Source organism: Carcharhinus amblyrhynchos, chromosome 12 (genome assembly GCF_965287045.1).
Source record: "Carcharhinus amblyrhynchos chromosome 12, sCarAmb.v2.hapA, whole genome shotgun sequence".
Classification (NCBI taxonomy): Eukaryota; Metazoa; Chordata; class Chondrichthyes; order Carcharhiniformes; family Carcharhinidae; genus Carcharhinus; species Carcharhinus amblyrhynchos.
The window spans coordinates 526,896-538,394 of record NC_137335.1 but is presented as its reverse complement, the minus strand read 5'-3'; the positions used below and the strand labels follow the sequence as shown (position 1 = coordinate 538,394).

Genomic DNA, 11,499 nt, shown 5'->3' with positions numbered 1-11,499 from the left:
TAAAAATATTCAAAGACTCCACTTTCACTACCTTCTTGAAACAGAGCTAAAGGACTCATGACCCTCTGAAAGGAGAAATTTGCCTCACCTCTGTTTTAAATGGATGACCCCTTATTTTTAAATGGTGACTCATTCTCCCACAAGAGGAAATATCCCCTCCACATCCAGCCTACCAATACCCCTGAGGACCTTATATGTCGAAATCAAATTGTCTTGACTTTACTCTTCTAAAGTCCAATGGATACAAACCTAGCTTGTCCAACCTTTTCTCAGAAACTCCAGGTATTATTCTGGTACTCTTGTGGGGCCGGCACTCTTGTACAGTGGTGGTAGGGACCGAGGTTTGATTCCTGGCTTGGATCACTGTCTGCGTGGAGTCTGCACATTCTCCCCGTGCCTGCGTGGGTTTCTTCCAGGTGATCCGATTTCCTTGCACAGTCCTAAGATGTGCAGGTTAGGTGAAGTGGCCATGCTAAATTCTCCCTCAGTGTATTCGAACAGGCGCCTGAGTGTGGCAACTAGGAGATTTTCACAGTAACTTCATTGCAGTGTTAATGTATGCCTACTTGTGACTAATAAATAAACTTTACTTTGTGATTTTACTGGTAAACCTCTGAATTTCTTCCAAAGCATTTATATCTTTCCTTAAATAAAGTGACCAATATTCTACACAGTCCTCCAGATGTGGTCTCAATACTGCTCTGTATAACTGAAGCTTTGGTATTCAATTCCCCTTACGCTAAATGACCACATTTTATTAGCTTTGCTAATTAGTTGCATTACTTGCATACTAATCTTTTGCAAAGCATGCACTAAGATGCCCAGATCCCTCTGTATCTCAGAGCTCTGCAATCTCTCATCATTTAGATAAAATCCTTCTCTTGTTCCTGCCAAAGTACCTAACATTAAAAACATGGAGGACCTTCTTTATTTGTTCATGGGATGTGGGTGCAAAGTGAGCATTTATTACCCATTTCTAATTAACCTTGAGAAGTGAAATCCATTTGATGTAGGTGTTGATAGGGAATTTCCAGATTTTGTCGGTAAACTGTAGCTTTCTAATAAAGGAATAAGTTACATTTCTACAAAGCCTTCCATTTCCTCAGGGTATCCCAATTGCTTTTTACCAGCAATGAAATACTCTTGTAATCGAGTCATTGTTAGGTAGAGAACCATGGGAGCCAATTTACACAATGTGAGGTCCCACCATAGCAAATAAGGTAAATGCCGAGATAATCTGATTTCAGAAAGGAGGGAATCTGACCAGGACATCAGAGAACGCTGAACAAGCAGATTGGGGATTGCTGTGACACCTAATCCAAAATACAGCAACTTTAGCATCAGGCCAGGTTACATACACAAAGCCTGGAAGCGAATGTGAATAAATAACCTGACTCAGATTCCCCTTGGGAGAAGGTGGAGTGGTGTATTGAAAAAACAATACTGAGATAGTGCCAGAACTGAAATGTTCTGCCTCCAACACCTGTCCCCTCCCCCAGTATTGTTTAGGTATTTTATATACATATCCAAGGTACTGTTATTAGTGCAAGTGAAACAAAAACAGAAGTTGGAAATATTGAGAATCTCAGAGCAGCAACTATAAAGTCAAAAGGCAAGATTACAACGTGTAGGTCAGTCAGAATCTTTGCAAGCAGAAGATGGGTTTGGGTTAGTGATTTAATCATCTCTAGCATACTTAAAATTAGTGCATGCTTTGCAAAAGATTAGTATGCAAGTAATGCATACTTAAACCTCTTATTTACAGAGTTGGACATGATTTGCAATATACTTCTTGCCTTTTTGAAGCTTGTTTCAATTTTTCAGCAAATGCAATGATTTTCTGCAGCTCTCTAACTGCAAGCTTCTTTGTTGAGTGGGAGCTGATATGTCTTGTATTTGGGTGATGAAATAACTCAAAATGAAAGCTGCCAATAAGCAGAGTTGCCATATAGTTTGATTTTTTTAAAATTTGATTTATTATGGTCACATGTGTTAACATACAGTGAAAAGTATTGTTTCTTGCGCACTATACAGACAAAGCATCCTGTTCATAGAGAAGGAAACAAGAAAGTGCAGAATGTAGTGTTACAGTCATAGCTGTAGAGAAGGATCAGCTTAATGCAAGGTAAGACCTTTCAAAAGTCTGACAGCAGCAGGGAAGAAGCTGTTCTTGAGTCAGTTTGTACATGACCTCAGATTTTTGTTTTTTTCCCAAAGGAAGAAGGTGGAAGAGAGAATGCCTGAGCTGTGTGGGATCCTTAATTATGCTGGCTACTTTGCCGAGGCAGTGGGAAGCGTAGACAGAGTCAATGGATGGGAGGCTGGTTTGTGTGATGGATTGGGCTACATTCACAACCTTCCTTGCAGTCTTGGGCAGAGCAGAAGCCATACCAAACTGTGATACAACCAGAAAGAATGCTTTCTATCGTGCATCTGAGGGGGAGGATGAGGAGCAGCCCCAGGCTTTCTGCCTAATTACTGGAATGCAGGATTACTCTTTGATTGTATTGATCGCTGAGTTCCAGGATGACACCAAGGTTAGGGATTGATTGCTTATTTGACTCCTAGGTTTACTTCTGGATTGTGGGTTGACCCCAAGCCTGCAGCAGGTCAATCTCTAGGTTGTGGGTTGATCCTTAGGTTGACTCTTGGGTTATGGATTGATGCCTAGTTTGATTCCTAGGTTGCAGGTTGACACCTGGATTGCAGGTTGACTCCTGGGTTATGGATTGATTCCTAGTTTGATTCTTAGGTTGATCCCTGAATTGCAGAGTGACCCTGTGATGTAGATTCATCCCTGGGTTGAACCCTGTTTTTTGGATGGACCTCGAGGTTGTAGATTGATTCCTAGGTTGCCTCTTGTGTTGCAGAGAGATCCTGGATTGTGGATTGACCCCTAAGTTCACCCGAGTTAACCCCCTGGTTGTAGGTTGACCCCTGAGTTAACCTCATGGGGTTGCAGGGTGATCCCCTAGTTTGTAGGATAGGTTGCAGATTGACCCTGGGATAACCCTCTGGGTTGCAGAGTGACCCCCTGGGTTGCAGAGTGACCGTGGGTTGTGAATTGACCCCTGGATTCACCCCTGAGTTAACCCCCTGGGTTGCAGAGTGACCCTGGGTTAACTCTCTGGGTTGCAGAGTGACCCCCTGGGTTGTGAATTGACCCCAGAATTCACCCCTGAGTTAACCCCCTGGGTTGCAGAGTGACCCTGGGATAACCCTCTGGGTTGCAGAGTGACCTGGGTGGTGAATTGACCCCTGGATTCACCCCTGAATTAACCCCCTGGGTTGCAGAGTGACCCCAGGCTGACCCCGGCTGCGCGAGCCGCTGTGATTGACAGGCGCTGTCATGTGACCTGGCGCCATGTTGGAGCCGCGGCCGCCCGGAGGAAACCGCAGCCCCGGGGGCGGGAACCGCAGCTCAGGCCGCCCCGACTAAGGGCAACCGGGAGGCCGGAACCGAGTGCCGGGTAAGATAGGTGCTTCCCACCGGCCCGAGAGCCCAGCATCGGGGCCGCTTAACAGAGAAACCTGGGAATCAGTGAGGGTAACCGGAGGAACCGAGCGGGGGAGGGAGGGGACACCAAGGTGACTGGGTTGGGCCGGGTCGGTGGGTGCCTGGGGTTAGGCGAATTGGTGGGTGCACGGGGTTGGGGCGGGTTGGCAGGTGTGGGGTGGGAAGTGGGTGCCCAGGGCTGAGGCGGGTGGGAAGTGGGTGCCCAGGGCTGAGGCGGGTGGGAAGTGGGTGCCCAGGGTTGGGGCAGGTTGGCGGGTGGGAAGTGTGTGCCCAGGGTTGGGGCAGGTTGGTGGGTCTTGGGGTGGGTCGGCGGGTGCCCAGGTTGCAGTGGTGTTTCAGCTGCCCCCATTCCAGGTGCTATTTGGTTTATTTTAATTGGTGCATTTGTGTGGTCAGCTCAGTAATACCATCGGGACAGTATTTCAGGTTCGGGCTGATCAAGAAGCATTAGCATGTGATGAGTTGTGGGAAGTTGCGTAGAGTTAGGAATCTAAAATGAAATCTGGAATTCATAGAATTCCTACAGTGCAGAAGGAGGCCATTCAGCCCATTGAGCCAGCACCGACCACAACACTGGATACCCACTGCCCCGTCCCCACCCTGACATCCACTGACCAGCTCCAGCCCCGGGCACCCACTGACCTGCCCCCACCCCGACACCCACTGACCTGCCTAATCAGGCCCTATCCCCGTAATGCCACATATTTACCCCACTAGTTCACCGTGACACTAAGGGGAAATTTAGCATGTTAATCCACCTAACCTGCACATCTTTTGGACAGTGGGAGGAAACCGGAGCACCTGGAGGAAACCCATGCAGACACAGAGAGAACATGCAAATTCCACACAGATAGCAACCCAAGTCCAGAATTGAACCCAGGTTCCTGGAACTCTGAGGCAGCAGTGCTCATTCCCATGTCACTATGCTGCTCAAGGGGCAGTTTACCTTAGAAAAGAGAGAAGGGAGTATAATATTTCAAATGTAAATTTCTTGTCAAGATCAGAAAACTTGACACTTACTTTGTCCTCTCTTTGTTGATAGATTGTAGTATTATTTGCCTTTAATTTGTTAGTGTATGCATCATGATTGGTAGAGTGTAGTGGACTTGGAGAAACTGTGGTTGTGGTCATCAGCCTCAGTTTCATACCCACAATCTTGTGCACATGAACTAAAATTGACGAGTGATAATGCTTTCAAAAAAAGTAAGAAGTCTCACAACATCAGGTTAAAGTCCAACAGGTTTACTTGGTAGCAAAAAGCCACTAGCTTTCGGAGGGCTGCTCCTTCGTCGGGCAAGTGGGAGTTCTGTTCACAAACAGGGCATATAAAAACACAAACGCAAGTTACAAAATAATGGTTGGAATCCGAGTCTTTACAGGTAATTAAGTCTTAAAGGTACAGACAATGTAAGTGGAGAGAGGGTTAAGCACAGGTTAAAGAGGTGTGTATTGTCTCCAGCCTGGGAGACCATGCAGAGATTTTGCAAGTCCAGGCAAGTCGTGGGGATTACAGATAGTGTGACGTGAACCCAAGATTCCGGTTGAGGCCGTCCTCATGTGTGCGGAACTTGGCTATTGGTCTCTGCCCAGCAACTCTGCGCTGTCCTGTGTCGTGAAGGCCACCTTGGAGAATGCTTACCCGAAGATCAGAGATTGAATGCTGTGACCGCTGAAGTGTTCCCCAACAGGAAGAGAACACTCTTGCCTAGTGATTGCTGAGCGGTGTTCATTCATCTGTTGTCGTAGCGTCTGCATGGTCTCCCAATGTACCATGCCTTGGGACATCCTTTCCTGCAGTGTGTCAGGTAGACAATGTTGGCCGAGTTGCAAGAGTATGTACCGTGTACCTGGTGGATGGTGTTCTCGTGTGAGACGATAGCATCCGTGTCGATGATCCGGCACATGTTGCAGAGGTTGCTGTGGCAGGTTTGTGCAGTGTTGTGGTCAATATTCTCCTGAAGGCTGGGTAGTTTGCTGCGGACAATGATCTGTTTGAAGTTGTGTGGCTGTTTGAAGGCAAGAAGTGGGGGTGTGGCCTTGGCAAGATGTTCATCTTCATTGATGATATATTGAAGACTCCGGAGAAGATGTCATAGCTTCTCTGCTTTGGGGAGGTACTGGATGACAAAGGGTATTCTGTCTGCTGTGTCCTGTGTTTGTCTTCTGATTGTATCTTTAAGACTTGATTACCTGTAAAGATGTTTACCCCAGTCCAACGCCAGCATCCCCACTTCAAAAAAAGTGACAGGTGATCGTATTAGATAAATTGCATTTGAGTTGGGTGGCACGATGGCACTGTGGTTAGCACTGTTGCTTCACAGCCTCTACTTTCTCAGAAGATTAAGGAAATTTGGCATGTCAGCTACAACTCTCACCAACTTTTACAGATGCACCGTAGGAAGCATTCTTTCTGGTTGTATCACAGCTTGGTCTGTCTTCTGCTCTGTCCAAGACAGCAAGGAACTACAGAATGTAATCATGAATGTAACCCAATCCATCAAGCAAACCAGCCTCCCATCCATTGACTCTGTCTACACTTCCATCTGCTTTGGCAAAGCAGCTGGCATAATTAGGGACCCCACGCACCCTGGACTTTCTGTCTTCTACCACCTTCCTTCGGGAAAAAGATACAAATGTATGAGGTCACATACATTTCTTCCCCGCTGGTGTCAGACTTTGAATGGACTTACCTTGTATTAAGTTGATCTTTCTCCACACCCTAGCTATGACTGTAACACTCCATTTTGCACTCTCTCGTTTCTTTCTCTAGGAACGGTATGCTTTGTCTGTATAGCGTGCCAGAAACAATACTTTTCCCTGTATGTTAGTACATGTGACAATAAATCAAATCAGCTCCAGGGACCTGTGTTTGATTCCTGGCTTGGGTCACTGTGTAGAGTTTGCACATGCAAAATCTACACAGTGACCCAAGCCAGGGTCACTTGGTAGGGGGATTGAATTTAGGAGTCGCAGCGTCATGATGCAACTGTACACAACTCTGGTGCGGCCGCACTTGGAGTATTGTGTGCAGTTCTGGTCCCCACATTACAGGAAGGATGTAGAGGCTTTGGAGAGGGTGCAGAGGAGGTTTACCAGGATGTTGCCTGGTATGGAGGGGAGATCCTATGAGGAGAGACTGAGAGATTTGGGTTTTCGCTGGAAAGAAGGCGGCTAAGAGGGGACCTTATTGAAACATATAAGATGATTAGAGGTTTAGACAGGGTAGATAGTGATAGCCTTTTTCCTAGGATGGAGAAAGCTAGCACGAGGGGGCACGACTTTAAATTAAGGGGGGGTAGTTATAGGACTGATGTCAGGGGTAGGTTCTTTACCCAGAGGGTGGTGAGGGACTGGAATGCCCTGCCAGCTGCAGTTGTAAATGCGCCTAGTTTGGGGGCGTTTAAGAGATCTGTGGATAGGTTTATGGACGAAATGGGATTGGTTTAGATTAGTGGGTTAGTGTTTTTTTTATATAAGCTGGTCGGCGCAACATCGTGGGCCGAAGGGCCTGTTCTGAGCTGTAATGTTCTATGTTCTATGTTCTATGCCCTGTCTGCATAGGCTTACTACCACAATCCAGAGATGTGCGAGATTAGGTGCATTGGCTATGCTAAATTGCGCCTTAGTGTCCCGGGATGCATATTTAGAGGGATTGGCGGAGTAAATGTATGGGGTTACAGGAATAGGGCTTAGGTGCCATTGTTGTTGCTGCTTCAGACATGATGGGCAAATGGCCTCCTTCTGCACTGTAGGAATTCTGAGTTGTGAGATTAATGTCTGAGAGTTGTAGAACAATCATCAAAGTTTGATAATCTCGGCAGATTCTTTCCTTGCTGGTGCACAGATCCTGTGTGTTCCTTTTACTCTGGCTCCTCAGTTGAACAGTTCTTGTGAGCAGGATGCCACAGCTGATGTCAGCTGTGTTCATCTAGAAGTGGTTGCAGCACTGAAGGGGGCCAGATGGCTTGTGTTGTCGGTGCTCCTTCTCTGCAAGAGGAGTTCACCTGAGTGCTGCTCCTCTGCACCCCCCTTATAGCCCTGCATATTTTTCCTCTTCAGAAAATTATTCATTTCCCTTTGCCTCAATTAATCCTGCCTCCACCACACTCTCAGGCATTGTATTCCAGATCCTAATTACTTACTGTATGAAGAAAGTTTTCCTCATGTTGTTATTGCTCCTTGTGCCAATTACCTTAAATTTGTGCCCTCTCTTTCATGATCTTTCAGCAATGGAAACAGTTACTCTGTATCTCCCCTGTCCAAAACCCCTAATGATTTTGAATACTTCTATCAAATCTTCTCTCAACCTTTTCTTTCCTGAGTCAAGGAGTCCCAGCTTCTCTGCTTTATCTATGCAATTGAAGTTCCTTAACCTTGGAACCATTTTTGTGAATCTTTTCTATGCCCTTTCTAACATCTTGACATCCTTCCTAACAGGTCCACCTCTAGAGGTTATTGTGTAATGAGCAGGGGATGGCAGTGGGTGACTTGTGTGACTCCTCTCTTGCTCCATCAGGAATAGAACTTAGAAGCACCTGGCTCTGGCTTAATGACATTCTATTTGTGTGCGGGTGAGCGTGAGCTTGTACGTGTCTGTCCCTCATTCTGTGGCTACTCTCTCTACATTGATTGTCTTATAATCTATCCATTTGACTGTACCTTTGGTCCCAGATCTGTAACAATAAATACAAGCATGTTCAAGAGATTACTGGATAAAAGCAGATTACTGTAGATCTGGAACCAAAAGTGAAAATGCTGGGAAAATCTTAGGTCTGGCAGCATTTATAAGAGAGAAAAGAGCTCTTTTCTGCTGAGATCTTCCAGCATTTTCTCTTTGGGGCCAAGAGATTACTGGTGTCCTTTGTACCTTACTTTCTGGAGCAGTGACGAACTTTGCCAAGACTAAAACAATTTGTGTTGAGATGTCAAGTAATTTGCTTTCAGTTTCTGAAAGAAAAGTTTCTAAAAACAGTGAGAGATTGTGGTTTTCCTGGAAGTCATATTGAAAATGTTACTTTTTTATTCCTTAAATTGTTATCTTTCACTGCCCAAGTTGTTCTTCAAGAATGAATATTTCCAGCCTTGTTTCCAATAAAATCACATTGCACTTTTGACACCTACCTTTTGTTGCTTGTGGATCTGGGATTTTATCTCTTGACTTTTGGTGTTCAAAGGTATGTGAATTAGGAGCAGGAGTGGCTGTTGGATTGTGGCTTCAACACATTCCCTTGTTAGTCAATGACCCCATCTCTATCACTCAGTGCATTAAGTCAAACAGATTCACCTGTAGTAGAGTTCTTCGTTTGCTAATAATTTTTAATTTATACACAAGGAATCTGATTGAGTTAGTAATCTGGATTGGCTTTTTATTGGTTTGTATGGTGTCTGCTTTACTAAAGCCAAAAATAGTAAAATGCATGCAAAATCTATGTCAACTATATGATACATAATTCTAGTTTAATTACACCAGAAGCTACATTAGGCTACTTTGATTGTGGCATGGCCAACATTCTTCATCTGCTTTTGCCTCTGAAATGTTTTGTGATATTTGATTTATTGTCACATGTACTGAGATACAGTGAGAAGTATTGTTTTGCGTGCTATCCATACAGATCATACCATACACATGGCAAAGAGTCACTGAGCTCCGGCACCAGCTTGAAACATGGATATGGTCAATCCACAGTGAGATCAGTAACACAGTCCCACTCTCCTTCCACTCCCCGTGCTGCAGTGCCAATGTAAACACGCCAGGACCTTGTGTTGAGGTCAGGTCATGTGAACCAAAGGAACATGACCAACAGGGGAAAGAAACAAAGCGCTGAAATGAACCAAAAAAAAGTCACTCCTGATAAATCAACTTGCTTCCTGTGATTATAAAGTTCTCTAATGAACAAAGGAAATAACATTAAAATGCTTAAAATGTGAATGTGGATAATTTGTGTGCCATCTCAAATTTGACAGTTTGTTCATAATACAGATAAAATCACTGGTTATGAAACACAGTTTTAAATATTTTGTTTTGGAGTGAACTGCACCCATTTTATCAAAGTAACATTTGGATGTGGTTGCTTTGAATTTCCTTTGTAATTTGTTTAACACCTGTATTTAAACATAACGTATGTAAGAATTAAGGCTGAAGCTGTAGACCCTTTAGACATGGGATTTCTGTAAGTAGCTCCAGCATGCTGAAAATTAAATTTACTTATTTGTTGATATTTTCTCTTAACTAATTTGTATTTACTTTTTCTTTCAGTTGTTTGTCCTTTATTTTTGGTTTTCAGCTTTTTCCAAAACATTATTTTTTTCCCTTTTACACAAAGCCAGATACAACTTAATATAACTTATTTCCTCAATTCAGGAGTAACTCTTGTTAAATATACTCCAAGGATTACAAAAGGTATAGATAATAAGAATGCACGAAGTGGAACTGGCAGTTCAGGAATTGTGTGACCTGAATATTCATGCAGTAATACACTGTTCTGTAGAGCATGGAGTTTCATAGGCTTAGCTCCTGTAGTGCAGTTGAATTGGGAATTTGCAATATTGCCCTGTTCTGAATGAGTGGAGGAAGAAAATCAGAGGGAAAAGTTGTTTCTGGGTATCATAGCCACCTCCTGGCAGCTAGTTATTGGGGGCAACGGTAATTTGGGAGTAGTTCATGTGCCTGGGCCCTCAGCACCAAGCTGGGCAAGTTACAGAATTCTTAATTCAGGGAAACCTTTCCTGTGTTGCACTTAAGCATTCAGTGAATCTTATTTTTCCTGGAGTGGGTGTTGGCTGATCCAAATGAATCACTTCAGTGTTCTTGTAGTTCTCAACTTCTCTCATTGTGCTCCCTAGTGGCAGAAATTAAGCACTACAGATCAAATTCATTCTGGGTACAGACCTTGTGTGGAATTAACAAACACTGCGTGCTGTCTGAAGATTAGTGATAGATCTTAACTTCTGCTTGTGCTAAACTGAAGGTTGCTTGATGTGCAAACAGTCTGGATGTCAGTGAGTACACTGTGCAACTGAACTTTAAACCAGAAAATTTGATGACTTGATTTAAGATGTGAACTGTTTTAACTTAGCAGATCTCAGTTAGGTTGGCAGTTGCAGTGCTCCTTTGGGCCTCTGGTATCCCTGGGCTAGGGAGGGGAAAGATTAGACAGGGTTTCTGACTGCTGTTCAATGACTTTTGCTAAAAGTGTGCGTTTGGGGGTGTTGGACCAGGACAAGATTTGGCCCGTTAGTAATGCCCCCCCAATCCATTCCCCCCCCCCCCCCATCCCCTCACCACCCCACTTCGATTTTATGATGCTTTCTTGTGTTTTCAGCATGAAGCATGTTTGCTTGGGGTATTGGAAATATCAAATACCCCAATACTAATATGAATTGTTTTTCCTGTTAATCCCTGATATTTAGTTTTGATTGAATTCTGTACATGTGGACATTCAAAAATGCATACTTTCCATTTGGAAAGTGAAATGTTGCAGGACTATATTCTCTTCCTAATGTGTGTTTTTTTTTTATGTCTGACAAGTTGTAGAAATGATGGTCGTGTTAACCCAATCACTTCTGAATAGTTCAGACTGCAGAATTTTAATGTCACATGCAATCCACCCTCTCAAGAAGTGCTGCTGGCTTGAAATCTCCTCTTGGGTACACAGTTCAGCATGAACTTGCTGCTCACAGCATTTTAACTGCTGATTGTAAAATTCCAGTTTATTCAGCAGAGTAAGGGTTTAATTGCTGCAGGACACAACAAATTGCATTGGTAACAAGTTCTGTGTGAGAATGCAATTAATTTAGTCATTGATCTAAATTATGCTTGCTGCAAGGAGTACATTCCCTCAAACAAAAAATATGAATCCAGTTAATGCTACCAATGGAAATATAATCTGTTGGTGGGAATGTGAGTGGGTAGGGATTATTTACTCATTTGTATTGATGTGTTGCAATGCCTATGTCCATATTTTTAACAATGAAGGGGTGTT

The 11,499-nt window shown here is 44.0% G+C and overlaps 1 protein-coding gene across 5 annotated transcripts in view; it reads left to right on the top strand.

The window, feature by feature from the left end:
- The first annotated feature begins 3,375 nt into the window (after positions 1-3,375).
- The window catches only part of utrn (utrophin), a 517,764-nt gene continuing 509,640 nt past the window's right edge, over positions 3,376-11,499 (top strand). For all 5 annotated transcript variants that reach the window (XM_080199920.1, XM_080199921.1, XM_080199919.1 and 2 more), the window contains exon 1: positions 3,376-3,470. The gene's annotated coding sequence lies outside the window, so the exon portion shown is untranslated. The remainder of the gene's footprint in view (positions 3,471-11,499) is intronic.